The sequence below is a fragment of the Triticum aestivum genome, chromosome 4D (genome assembly GCF_018294505.1).
Source record: "Triticum aestivum cultivar Chinese Spring chromosome 4D, IWGSC CS RefSeq v2.1, whole genome shotgun sequence".
In the NCBI taxonomy this organism is placed as follows: domain Eukaryota; kingdom Viridiplantae; phylum Streptophyta; class Magnoliopsida; order Poales; family Poaceae; genus Triticum; species Triticum aestivum.
In genome coordinates, this window is record NC_057805.1 from 457,283,874 (window position 1) to 457,296,316 (window position 12,443).

Here is a 12,443-nt window from a genome sequence, read left to right on the forward strand (position 1 = left end):
GGATCTAGCTTTTTTTAGAGGGAGTGGCTAGTTTGCACTGTTACGCTAAGCAGCGACGCTGATTCCGTGCATTAAATTAACCTGCTCCTACTCCTACAATGCAACGCAGTTAAGGGCATTGAAAAAGGAACAGAAGAGCGTGGCCATGGCGCACCAGCAACATTTGGACAGTTATGTCCTGCCTGGGCCCTTTTCCTTTTTCAAGCTGTCGCACGCCGCATGTCGAGCTCGCCAAGAGTCCAACTTTTGCGGCATACTACTACCGGTGAATTTTAATTGGTCTCGCGCGCAGCAATCAGCCCGAGAGAATGAGTTCAGATGCACACTAGCTGTGACCTCCGAATTACTCCTACGTATTCCTTTCGTGATCTAAACGTTTCTTTACGGAGAGAGTATGTGTTTTCTGAATTCTCATACACGAAAGCTCCAGATATATAATTCCAAGGAATCCGGGCTTGTGAGTGGACCAGGCACGTAGCACGTACGTTCCGTGGCACTGTATATATGATGGGAGTAAAAATAATAATAATGCATGCATTGTACTAGGAGGGTGGGAATTTTCTGTAGTGTAGTACGTATGGTATGTAGTAGCTGGTTAAATAGTGGATCGGAATATTCAGCCCTAGCTACAGAGACGCTGTGTCTTGGTGCATAATGTTTTTGCCTTTCTACCTCGATGATATATCCGCCTGGATCGGCCTCGCTCCGCATCGCTGGCTGCTACAGTTGACCGAGCCGGGGTGTTGCTAGTCTGCCTGTCTGAAAATGATTGGCGAGGTGCATGGCATGGGAACAGGGGCACGTACGTACCCAATCATCAATGCCAGCGGAGCGGAGCGGGGTGGAAAACGTTTCGGTTTGTTTAATTCACATTTAAGAGTAGATGTTTTTTAAGGATGTCATATCTAAGCTCCCACAAATATATAATGCAACAGCAAGAAACAAAAAAAACTAGGATAAAAAAAATAGACCATAAACAAAGTGGACATCATCAACTATGTCACATCTAAATGTGTCATAAATAGACCCAAAACGTTTCGCAATCCCTCTCCCTACCCGCGTCAATGTGCTTACGACACATGGCCAATTCACGGATTTGTCGAATCATATGTACATCCCCGTGCGTCGACAGGCAGCCGGGCGCCGTAGCAGGTAAGAACTCATGCAAGCGTACAACCAACCACGCGCTGCAAATCTAATTACTCTTTGCTGCTGGAGTGTAGAAAACGGGTTAGTGGGAGAGGGGGGCAAGTGTGTATGCGTTGCATTGGCAAGGGCGGGTCACGTCGTGGCCAGCTCTACGCCTCATCTCATGGACGGACGGGGAGAGAAGAGAGAAGAAGAGCAACAAGCCCTTGTGGGTTGATCAGCGGTGGCGGGTCCGGTACAGTGACCGATCTCATGCAGAAAAACCAAAGGACCGTGGCCGGGCCGGACCCCGTACCCCTCTGCCGCATGGTACGTCGCGGCAGAGAAACCACGGACCCTTGTTCTCGACGTCACCGGCCCAACCCACATGCCCCGTCTCCCTCCATCGCCATGCATGCATATTCTTCCTACACATTCCGACCGCCGTGAATTCGACGTCAAACGTATGCACACAACCAGGCTCCGGTCCGGTATATTTCATGTCGACATGCCGTCGCCTCTCACTTCGCGCGTGAAAAATCGCCAGGGAAGGGGGAAGCGTACGCGGCCAGGAGAGGAGGCGGATGGTGACCGGGCGGGTAGGGACTGGACTGTCGCCGTCGGGGTGCATATACGAGATGCTGCCTTGCCGCGATGGGCTCGGCGAGGACGACGAGGCAGCAGCGGGCGGACGGTAGCGGACGCATGGCATAGCATATATAGTCCAAGCTGTTGCATCGGTTCAGTGCTCTTTTCAGAGGGCGGGGCACGCACGCATGGCCGGGCGCATGTGGGAGCACAGCGCCACCACTGCCCATGCGTCCTTTGCCATGCCCCAGCTGTGCCGCTAGCAGCCAGGCCACGGATCGGTATCGGTCGATCGATCGTCGATCCGTCCACGCATGCATGCAGAAATGTGCTAGCTAGATCGGTCGGCCTCGATGCCGACGGGTGGGGTGGTCCGACCCGGCCGGCCCGGCTCGATCGACGCTGCGTTCCGTAGTACTGCGCGAGGGTTCCAACCCGCATACATCCATCCATCCTCTGCCTGCGTTGCAGCGCTGTCCCGGTGGGAAAACGCGGAGGCAGACGTGGTAATTACCTACATGTTCTCTGTTAAGTAAGTAAGTACTGGAGCAGTTGGAGAAATCTATCTACTGTGGTAACAAGCCAGGGTGCACGTGGGACTCGTGCCGCCATTTCCGGTCGGGATTTCTTCTGAAGGTAAATAATGTGCATCATCAACCGTGCATGCATGTGTTATCTTACTCCGTTGGCGATAGATTTCGGCGTCACTAGTTTAACCCGCCGGGGGGGAATAAGAATAGGAATGGGAATATGGTATGCGTACCGGTGCATGCATGCATGTGGGGTGTCTGACGGATGGCATAGAAAACTCAGCGAGGGACGCGGGCGCGGTTGGGCGCACATGAAACCGGCGGCTAAAGTCAGCCCGCCACGGCGTTAATCAAGATTAAGAATTGCGATGCCCATCCGTCCATCATCGCCCACCAGGTTCCGGCTCCGACGCGCGGACGAGTTTCTTCAAGTCAAGTGGATCGATCGCCCCCGGGAATAAAAGGGAGGAGGAGATTCACGGGCATGTGCCGCCCAACTGCCCCAACCGATAGCACGCCGCGTCTGGTGTGCGCGGGGCGGAGGAGAAAGACGATACAAATCCGTAGTTAATTCGGATTTTAGATTTCGGTGCATGTGTGCGCGCGCCTGGCATATTCTGGGAGCTTTCGGGTTTGGTTTGGTCTGTTCGTGGCGCTGGTGCCGGAGGTGGGAAGGAAGGGGCCGAGGGGCGGCGACAGGTCACAGGTGCGACGCACATGGCGTGTAGGGGCGAGGTGTCGCCTCGTCTGTCCGCTTGTGTCTGTGCCTGCACGATGCGTTGGCGTGTGTAGTGTAGGCGAGACGTATTTGCATACTCTGTCCATACAGTCCACGGCTCCGGAGGAAAAAGAGGGAGCTCCCGGCCGAATGAATCGCGAGGAATCGGCCCGTGTGGTGCAAAGGGCCAAACGCGTCTGCGGCTGAGGCTTGGTTTGGTGGTCCGGGGGAAAGTTTTTCCTGCAGATCTCTGTCTGCCGATCGTGATTCATCATCGTCAGGGCACTGACATTGTGTTTGAAGCTGGTTAATCTTTCTGTCAGGCAATGATTCGTCCAATGGTACGCCACGTAATACTCCGTATCCGCATCCTCCTGCTTGAAGGAAGGGGGGGTGATGATACTGTACTTTAGGGCTGAGCACGTGACGGAGTAAAAGACTGAACGTAGAAAGGCTAGAATCAGCACCGGAATCGAGGAGATCCCATCATTTTAGCCGACCTATTCTCTGATGGCCCAGTAGCCCTGCTGCAGCTGCCTCAAAGTTATGTTTCGGTTTCTTCTGCCGGCTTCTTTCTTAAGGGTCCTCAGCTCATAATGAATGATTTATCTTTCGTTCTGCAAGAAATTTCCATCTTCTTTACATGGCAACCTGAATGAATCAGCTGCCATGGCAAGCCATGAACAAAGCCCACCATTGGATCCCAACAGTGTCAGATCTTTTTTTTTTGCACTGGGATCCACCATGACCAGAGCACACCATTAGGGGCGCGGAGGACGGACCCAGATCAATTCATGGGTATTCATTTGAATACCCTTTATTTTTTGCAAAATATTATGCATATATAGAGTTTATGTCGTGTACTGTATGAAAGAAAAGTGGTTTACAGTTTTTTTTAGACAAAGTGGTTTACAGGTGTGTACGCACTTACCTGCCCCATGGATTAGCCAGCCCACCTGGTCCTTTTTCTCTCCCGTGCCCGCTCCAAACATGGCCTAATGGCCCGATTCTACCTTCACGTATTCGGCCTGTTCCCAGCCCAATTCGAAATTCTTGTAGTGAACGTGGGGGTAATCGCATGCAGCCCTGATCGATCTATCGGATCACATAAACCGGCGCCTCCTCCCAGATCTCATCGCTAGAAAGCACGCTGTGCAGCCGTACGGTGGCGGGGGCATGGGTCCCGGTGCCATACCGCCACGCGACGGTGCCGTGCATGCATCAATGGTGGAGATTTTGAGTCGAGTCGCCAAGCTCGTTCGTCCGTCGACAGATTAATCTTTTCAGATACGTTTTCCATCTTTTCTCCATGGGATGTGCTTTCCTTGGATTATTTTTAATCGAGGTGCTTCCGATTCAGAGTTGTTTGTTTGTTTTGGACAAATTGGCATTAGTAGTAAGTACTGTGTGAATTTATTTTGGATGTATTGGCATTAGTATTACTAATTGTACCCTCCATTTCTATCAGATGTTGCCACTTCGATATGTTGAATAATCAGTACTTTCATATGTTGAACACAGTTTTAAGTTATGATTTCAGATTAAAAAAATCAAGTTATGATCAGAATCTGTGGTACTCTTACCCTAATTTTTTCATCTTTTATATACTATACAATTCATAAAAAATATAGCTACAATCATAAAAATGTAAGCCTTGAATATTGAATACACACCTAAAATCCTGGGCCGCCCGGGGCACGCGGCTATGTCCGAGACATTAGCTCACCTTCCCTGCAGGAAGCTAGTAGTAGGCCGACTACACACGTTCTTTTACTTGTTTTTATTTATATTTTGAAAAATACTAAATACATTTATTATTAAAATATAATTTAGTGAATTTACTTAAAGTGTTCATCGCACTTTTAAAAAATGTTCATGCAGCGCAAAAAATATGTTGGCTCCACTTTCTAGAAAATTTGTGTACAACTACAAAAATCATGTGACATTTAAAACATATTCATGTGTTTCAATAAATGTACGTGAATTTTTTTTAAAGCTATACAATGTTAAAAGAAAGTTTTTATAGCTAAAAAATTTACTTGTACCATTTAAAAATTGTACATTATATGCAAAATGTCTAATATTTTCATGAATATGTTTGAATTTTTTTAGAATATTTTACGATGTAAAAATGTTTCATATCATTCAATAAGATGTTTGAAACATTATATTTGAAAACAAAATCTTGTATTGAAAATTGTTAAGCATCTATTAACGTTTTTTATGTATATTAGAAATGTACAATGTGCATGGAAAAAATCAGAAATCAAAACATATGTTTATGAAAATGTTAATCATCTATTTGAATTTTTTTTTAAATGTGATGTATACGAAAAATATAGAATGTGTATGAAATTTAGACATGTGTTCAATATAAAGGAAAAAAACCTGAAGAAAACCGGTGAAAACCAAGGAAGAAAAAAGGAAGACCGAGTAATAATAAAATAAAAATAAAAAACCAAGGAAACCCAAAGAAAACCAATACAAAGCAGTGGGAAAGGAAAACTAAACCACGGGAAAAAAACTCGCGTGAAAGCTACAATACTAGGCCGACCGGGGGCTAGATCCTGCCTGCCGCATGAGGGGCGAGACCTACTTAAATCTCGCTACGTGACTGAAATAGTTCATGTGCCTTATTAGTAGACTGTGCGTAAAAAAATGGACTGGCTAAGGCCATAATTCATGGCTGAGTACTTAGAGTGCTAAGGTAAGCCGAAGAAACTCGTAATGCTACAACTCGGTGGTATAGCCTAAGGAAACATCATCTTCTAAAAAAAGCCTAAGGAAACGTTACATCTCTTAAATTACTATAAGTTCCCTAGGAGTGGAGCCTCCTAGAGTATAGATGTAGTTTTTGCATTCGTGGCCCCAGATGTCACGGAGCAAATCGATTGTTCACTGCCATTGGGTTTATTCGCACGTAAACATGATGCTCCTCCGCAAATTGCTAGACAAATCTTTAAACACGTGAATATTCTTTAAATTGATGAATATTTTTGAAATTCTGGAAACTTCTTTTGAAATCCAGGAACATTTTGAAATTACCGAAAAATAAATAAATTTCAGGGATCAAAGTTTGACATTCATGAACATTTTTAAAATTTGTGATTTTTTTAAATCATGTTTTTTGAATCCATGACATTTTTTTTTCAAATACATATTGTTTACTTTGTTTTTAAATTTGTCAAAAGTTTCTATTTCCCCAAATATTTAAAATGTTCTCGCTCTTTTATTTCAGTTTATCTTCCTTTTTAATTATTTTATCATTTGCTTCTCTCGTTGGCCCAATGTCCAAGCTTGCGACTGGCCAACTAACCGAAGGGAGCGTCTTGTGGTGTGCGCATTTGCTTGCCCTTCAACGGTTGCACGCTGAATAGGACTTCTCGTGTTCGTGGGTTATTTCGATGAGGGAGAGGGACGAACTGATTTCTTTTTCATGCGTTCTTGTGGGGGTACCTAGCCAGCTTGCTGGTTCCGTGTCGAGTGGTCAGGTTGCCACTTTCTCAGTCTTCCTTGTTGGGCTCCTTAGACGGTAGTTTCATTGTATAATACCAACATCGTACTAGCAGGCACCGGAGATCCAAGACAACTTGAGCATTGTTGAAGAGCCATTATAGCTAGGGTCTGTGGCAATAGGTCTAATCATAGGTTGGCGATGAGTAGGTTGAGCGTCCGGAGTCTTTTTGATTACAAAAAGCAGGGTAAGGAGAGTGAATCTGAGAGGCACAAGTGAAATGGAATTGTGTGGTAAGCGTGATTCGTACATGGGCTAGGGTCATGCCTATACGTGCCAGCAAAGTAGGAAAGTGAGGGAAAAAAGAGGTCCATTTCGATGTACAAGGTCCGTTAGGACACTCAGTTTATGTAGAATGAAAATCGACAATACACACAAATACAAACAACTAGCGATGCAATACCAAATTGAACACCATAAGATGAATAAAGCAGGAATACCAATCAACTCAATTTAGTTCAATTTCTTTGATTTTCATTGTGAAAGTGATAGTAATGGACTGGGAGAAAAAACTTAACTTACGATCGAGGAACAACGCAGCAAACTGGGCATTACTCATGATCGACTGGAGTAGTAGAGAACGAACACTAGTGCAGGCGAGTCCTAAGTCCTACGCAGACGGTTTATTTCATAACTATTAAACCGTAGCTCCGAATTAAATAAATTATATAGGTAAATTGACTAGGAAAACATGTAGATTAAAGTAAGTGCACCATGAGGATTTAATAGTTGGGGATTTGCATCACATGGCAACCAAATTTGAAATTTACACTTGAAATTGCCATGTGTTGGGGATATGATTAACCAAATTTGAAATTTACACTTCAAATTTGCATCACACTTGAAATTTACATATGAGGATTTTCCGAAATTGCCATGTGTTGGGGATATGACTATTGGATATGACCCACCCAGGAGGGGCCGGGTTATCCCGATGGCGGTTCATCTAAGACAAAGCCCGTGAGTATGTTCAAGATGGCGGTTCATGAAGTAGGCCTGTTAAAAGGCCCAAACCGAGAGGCGGCTTAAGGCCCGTGAGTATAAACCACCATGTATATGTAACTTGTATTAGAAGGCATGTAAGATAAGTCACCGAGCCGGACACGTTTGTATGAGCCGACCGGGACTCTGTAGGCCGCAGGGCGTCAACCCACGTATATAAGGGGACGACCTGGCAGCGGCTTAGGGCAAGAAACGACATATCGAAAGCCAGGCAAAGCGTATTCGCTCCCTGGTAATCGAAACGCTAGCAATACCACCTCAAACTGGATTAGGCTTTTACCTTCACCGCAAGGGGCCGAACCAGTATAAACTCCTTGTGTCCTTTGTCCCGTTTAACCCCTTTAAGCTAACCTTGTCGCAATGGCTCCACAACTAAGTCCTTCCATGAGGACATCTGCCATGACACTTCCACGACAGTTGGCGCCCACCGTGGGGCGAGCGCACGGTGGTTTTGAGTTCTTGAAGGGCAGCTTCAAAGGGATCAAGGGATACGCCATGGGCCGGATGACCAAGAGTCATCGCGGCAAGCTCTACATCGACGATGCAGGCTGGGGCCCCGAGGCCGGCTCAATTGAGTATGGGTACCGGGTCCCCTTCGGCGGAATCCATGTCTTCATCGGCAAGATCGGCGAACCGGGCCCTGAGCCGGACATCTGCACCGACATCATCGAGACGGCTCAGCGTGCACGACCCGCCCGAGTTCAACCCGCCGTGAAGCGTGCCTTTGTTGGATGTATCCATGGGGCTGAATTGGAAGGCTCTGTGTCTGGCGGTGAGACGGCCATCTACTATGATGGTGAGTCGTCGACGGGCGAGACCGACTCAATGTATAAACTACAAGATGGACGGCTTGGGGGCTGTTCCAATGGCGACAGTATTCCGAAACCCCGTGAGCCGCCGAACAGGGTGGCGATCTTCATGGCTGGCACGCAGCCGGTTCTCGGTTCGACAGCCGCCGCGGCCATAACTTTCGGTGCAGCGACGGTGACAGCAGCGGGTGCTGGCGGTTTAGCGCGCCCGCCGGCTCAAGTTTTGACAGATCTGTTGGACGATTTGGCGACTCTGATGGGGGTGGAGGTAACCCCGGACAATCAGGAACAACACAGGATGGATGTGGCTAAGCTACGTGAAGAGATAGCGCAAGCCAAGGAAGATCTAGCGGCGGAGAACGCTAGAATGAATGCAGAGCAAACCGTCTTAAACGCTCAAGCACATCGGATTCAAGCGGACTCATACCGGCTCTCGGTGGATCAGAATGCTGCGAACGAAGTCTTGAGGAGAAAACACCGGAGTCGTCTGCCCTCGATTTATGAATCAAGGAACCTCTTCAACACACCCGAAGCGGGGGCTAGTTACCCGCCGGTGATAAACCAGACGGTTGAGGCACCAGGAGGTGGAGTGCCGGGTCAGCCGCACGTGGCAGGTTCTCCGCATATGAATAACACGTAGTGACGCCGCCGGGTCATTACTCCACCCCTCTAGACAATATGATTGCTGCAGCTACGCGATTGGCGCCTCTGCCGGTCGAGGGCGAGACTCCAGCGGCGATTGAAATCAGAAGGGCCAGGGAGCTTCTTCAAACGGCTTTGGTACAACAGCAGGCTTACTCCTATAGTCGTGACCGGATTCATTCGACCCCTCGTCCAAGCCGGAGCTACAATAGAACATTGACTCGCCAGCAGTCTCGAGTACTGAGCAGCGCCGTAACCAATCTCATGGACATGACCCGGCGCGCAATGGTGCCAATGCATAGGATTTGGTGGACTAGGGCAGAGCGCGCCGGGAGGCCGAGCTGGCGGCTCAGCTGGTGGCTCATCAGCACGCGCCGGTTTACCCGACGGCTTCAGTTGAAGCGGGTGTAACTTTTAGATCTTTTGGTGTGCCGTGTTTAACGACGGCTATACGAAACGAGCATCTGCCCAAGGACTTCAAAGACCCTCGTAAGGTGCCTAATTACACGACAGATCAACCCCCTGAGGCTTGGGTGGAGATTTATGAGATGGCCATGGAGATGCCGGATGTTAGCGAGGCTGCATACGCTAAGTATTTCACCATGATGCTGGAAGGGACGACCCGTACATGGTTGAAGGGGTTGCCAGCCAATTCCATTGGATCATGGGCAGAGCTGAAGGCCCGGTTTATCCAGAATTTCAAAGATACGTGCAAGCAGCCTATGTCAATCGTGGATTTGGTTTCTTGTGTTCATGCTGAGGGCGAGTCAACGACCAGCTGGGTACGCCGGGTCTCGACTATCATACATTCTTCGGATAACATCAACGTCGGCTCAGCGGTTCTAATGTTGGAGAAAATTGTCGTTTCATTCCACTCAAGCAAAAACTTGGGCGGCTTAAGCGTCATTGCAACGACATGTGGGAGCTTATGACAGCTCTTGTCAAGTATGCCGACTCTGATGGTACCAAGGACCCCAACTCTGAGGATGAAAGATCGGGAAAGGGAAAGAAGAGTAGCGGCATGAAGGGACAACAGTACAACCCTAACAATCAGGGCGACAACGGTAAGCGCAAGGCTGATGATTTTGTGGCTAACACCGGTGCGCGAAATTATAACCAGCGAAATTATAACCAGCGTCGTAAGGGAGGGCCGACTCAAGGGACAAGGTTTGACCTTGATGCAATATTAAATCAGCCATGTCCAAAACACGGAACGGATCAGAAGCCGGCTACTCATTTGTGGAAGGATTACAGTATAATGAGACACTTTAGGGAGTCTATCCAGCACAACCATGGCCCGAACAGCGGTTCAGGATCTAGCTCTCATGGTCCGGGTCATGGAGGCGGCGGCTCAAATTCTGGGTTTCATGGCCAATGCAATCATGGTGGTTACAACGAGCAGAACAATCAGGGGAATCCGCAGCAGCAGTCTGGTTATCAGAGCAACCCGAAGCAATTAAACAGTGGGCAGTACCACGTCTTCACCACCATCTTGTGTAAGCGGGATCAGAAGCTTCATAAGAGGGCAGTGAATGCTGTTGAGCCGGCGGTGCCACGTTACTTACGGTGGTCAGAGCAGCCTATTGTGTGGAGCCGTGAGGATCACCCGCCCCGGGTTGATAATCCGGGTCACCTGGCACTGGTGGTGGCGCCTCAAGTTGGAGGCTATAAGTTTACTAAGGTACTCATGGATGGAGGCATCAGTATTAATATACTTTATTATGAAACCTTCCGCCGCATGGGGCTGACTGACAAAAATCTCAAGCCGTCGAACACCGTTTTTCATGGAGTGGTGCCTGGTAAGTCAGCGTATCCAGTAGGTAAGATATCTTTGGAGGTTGCCTTTGGAGATGAGCAGGATTCCAGATCTGAGACTCTGACCTTCGAGGTGGTTAAGATCAAAAGCCCTTACCATGCTCTGTTTGGGCGGCCGGCTTATGCTAAGTTCATGGCAAGGCCCTGTTATGTTTATTTACAACTTAAGATGCCGGGTTACAAGGGCACCATCACGGTGCATGGGAGTCGCAAGGTGGCCTTGGAGTGTGAAGAGGGTGATGCCGCTTATGCTGAGTCAGTTTGTGCAACGGAGGAGCTAAAATTTTACAAGGATAATGTTGACCCGGTAGACATGGCGTCCTTGAAAAAGCTGACCACAGAGCATGATCCTTTGTTAAAATTTAAGTTGGCAGATGACACTAAATTGGTTGACTTTGTTCCTGGTGATTCATCTAAACAGTTTAGCATCAGTGCTAATCTGGATCTGAAATTGGAAAGCACGCTCATCGAGTTCATCCCTGAGAACCGGGGCATCTTTGCATGGAAGCCTTCAGACATGCCGGGTGTACCGAGGGAACTCGCTGATCACACTCTTAATATTGATCCGAAATTTAAGCCGGTCAAGCAATTCCTCCATCATTTTAACGAGGAGAGGCGGAAGGCCATTGGTGAAGAGGTGGCCCGGCTCTTAGCGGCCGGGTTTATTGTCGAAGTTTTTCATCCTGAGTGGTTGGCTAACCCGGTGTTGGTGCTTAAGAAGAATGGCACTTGGTGAATGTGTGTGGATTACACAGACTTAAACAAGGCTTGTCCGACTGATCCATTTGCTCTCCCTCGTATTGATCAAATCATTGATGCTACGGCGGGTTGTGAGTGTTTGAGTTTTTTGGATGCTTATTCTGGTTATCATCAGATCAAGATGACAGTTAAGGACCAGGAGAAGAGAGCTTTCATCACTCCGTTTGGAGCCTTCTGCTATGTGTCTATGCCTTTTGGGCTCAAGAATGCCCAGGCGACTTACCAGCGGTGTGTGCAAAATTGCCTTCACAATCAGATTGGGCGTAATGTTCACGCTTATGTAGATGAAATTGTGGTGAAATCCAGGAAGAAGGATACCTTGATTGATGATTTGAGGGAGATATTTGACAATCTCCGGGTCTACAAAATGATGCTTAACCCGGCCAAGTGTGTTTTTGGTGTACCAGCAGGCAAGCTCTTGGGCTTTCTGGTTTCTAACAGAGGCATTGAAGCTAACCCGGAGAAGATCAAAGCCATTACTTCGTTGGCTAAGCTGGCGTGTGTTAATCATGTTCAGCGTCTGGCGGGTCGTATTGCGGCCCTAAGCCGGTTCATAAGCCGGTTAGATGAGAAGGCTATTCCTCTTTATCAGATGATGAAGAAGACAGATTATTTTGTTTGGAGTGATGCTACTAATCAAGCGTTTGAGGATATGAAGAAACAGTTGGCTGAGCCACCCGTTCTTGCTGCTCCTATTGATAAGGAGCCTCTGTTGTTATATGTGGCTGCTAATAACCGGGCCGTTAGTGTAGCTATTGTGGCGGAAAGGAAAGAGGCAGCCAAGGAATACCCGGTTCAACGGCCGGTTTACTACATCAGTGAGGTGCTTATTGAGTCCAAACAGAGGTATCCGCACTGGCAGAAGCTTGTGTATGGGGTCTTCATGGCAAGCCGGAAGCTCAAGCAATATTTTCAGGGTCATCCCATTACTGTGGTTA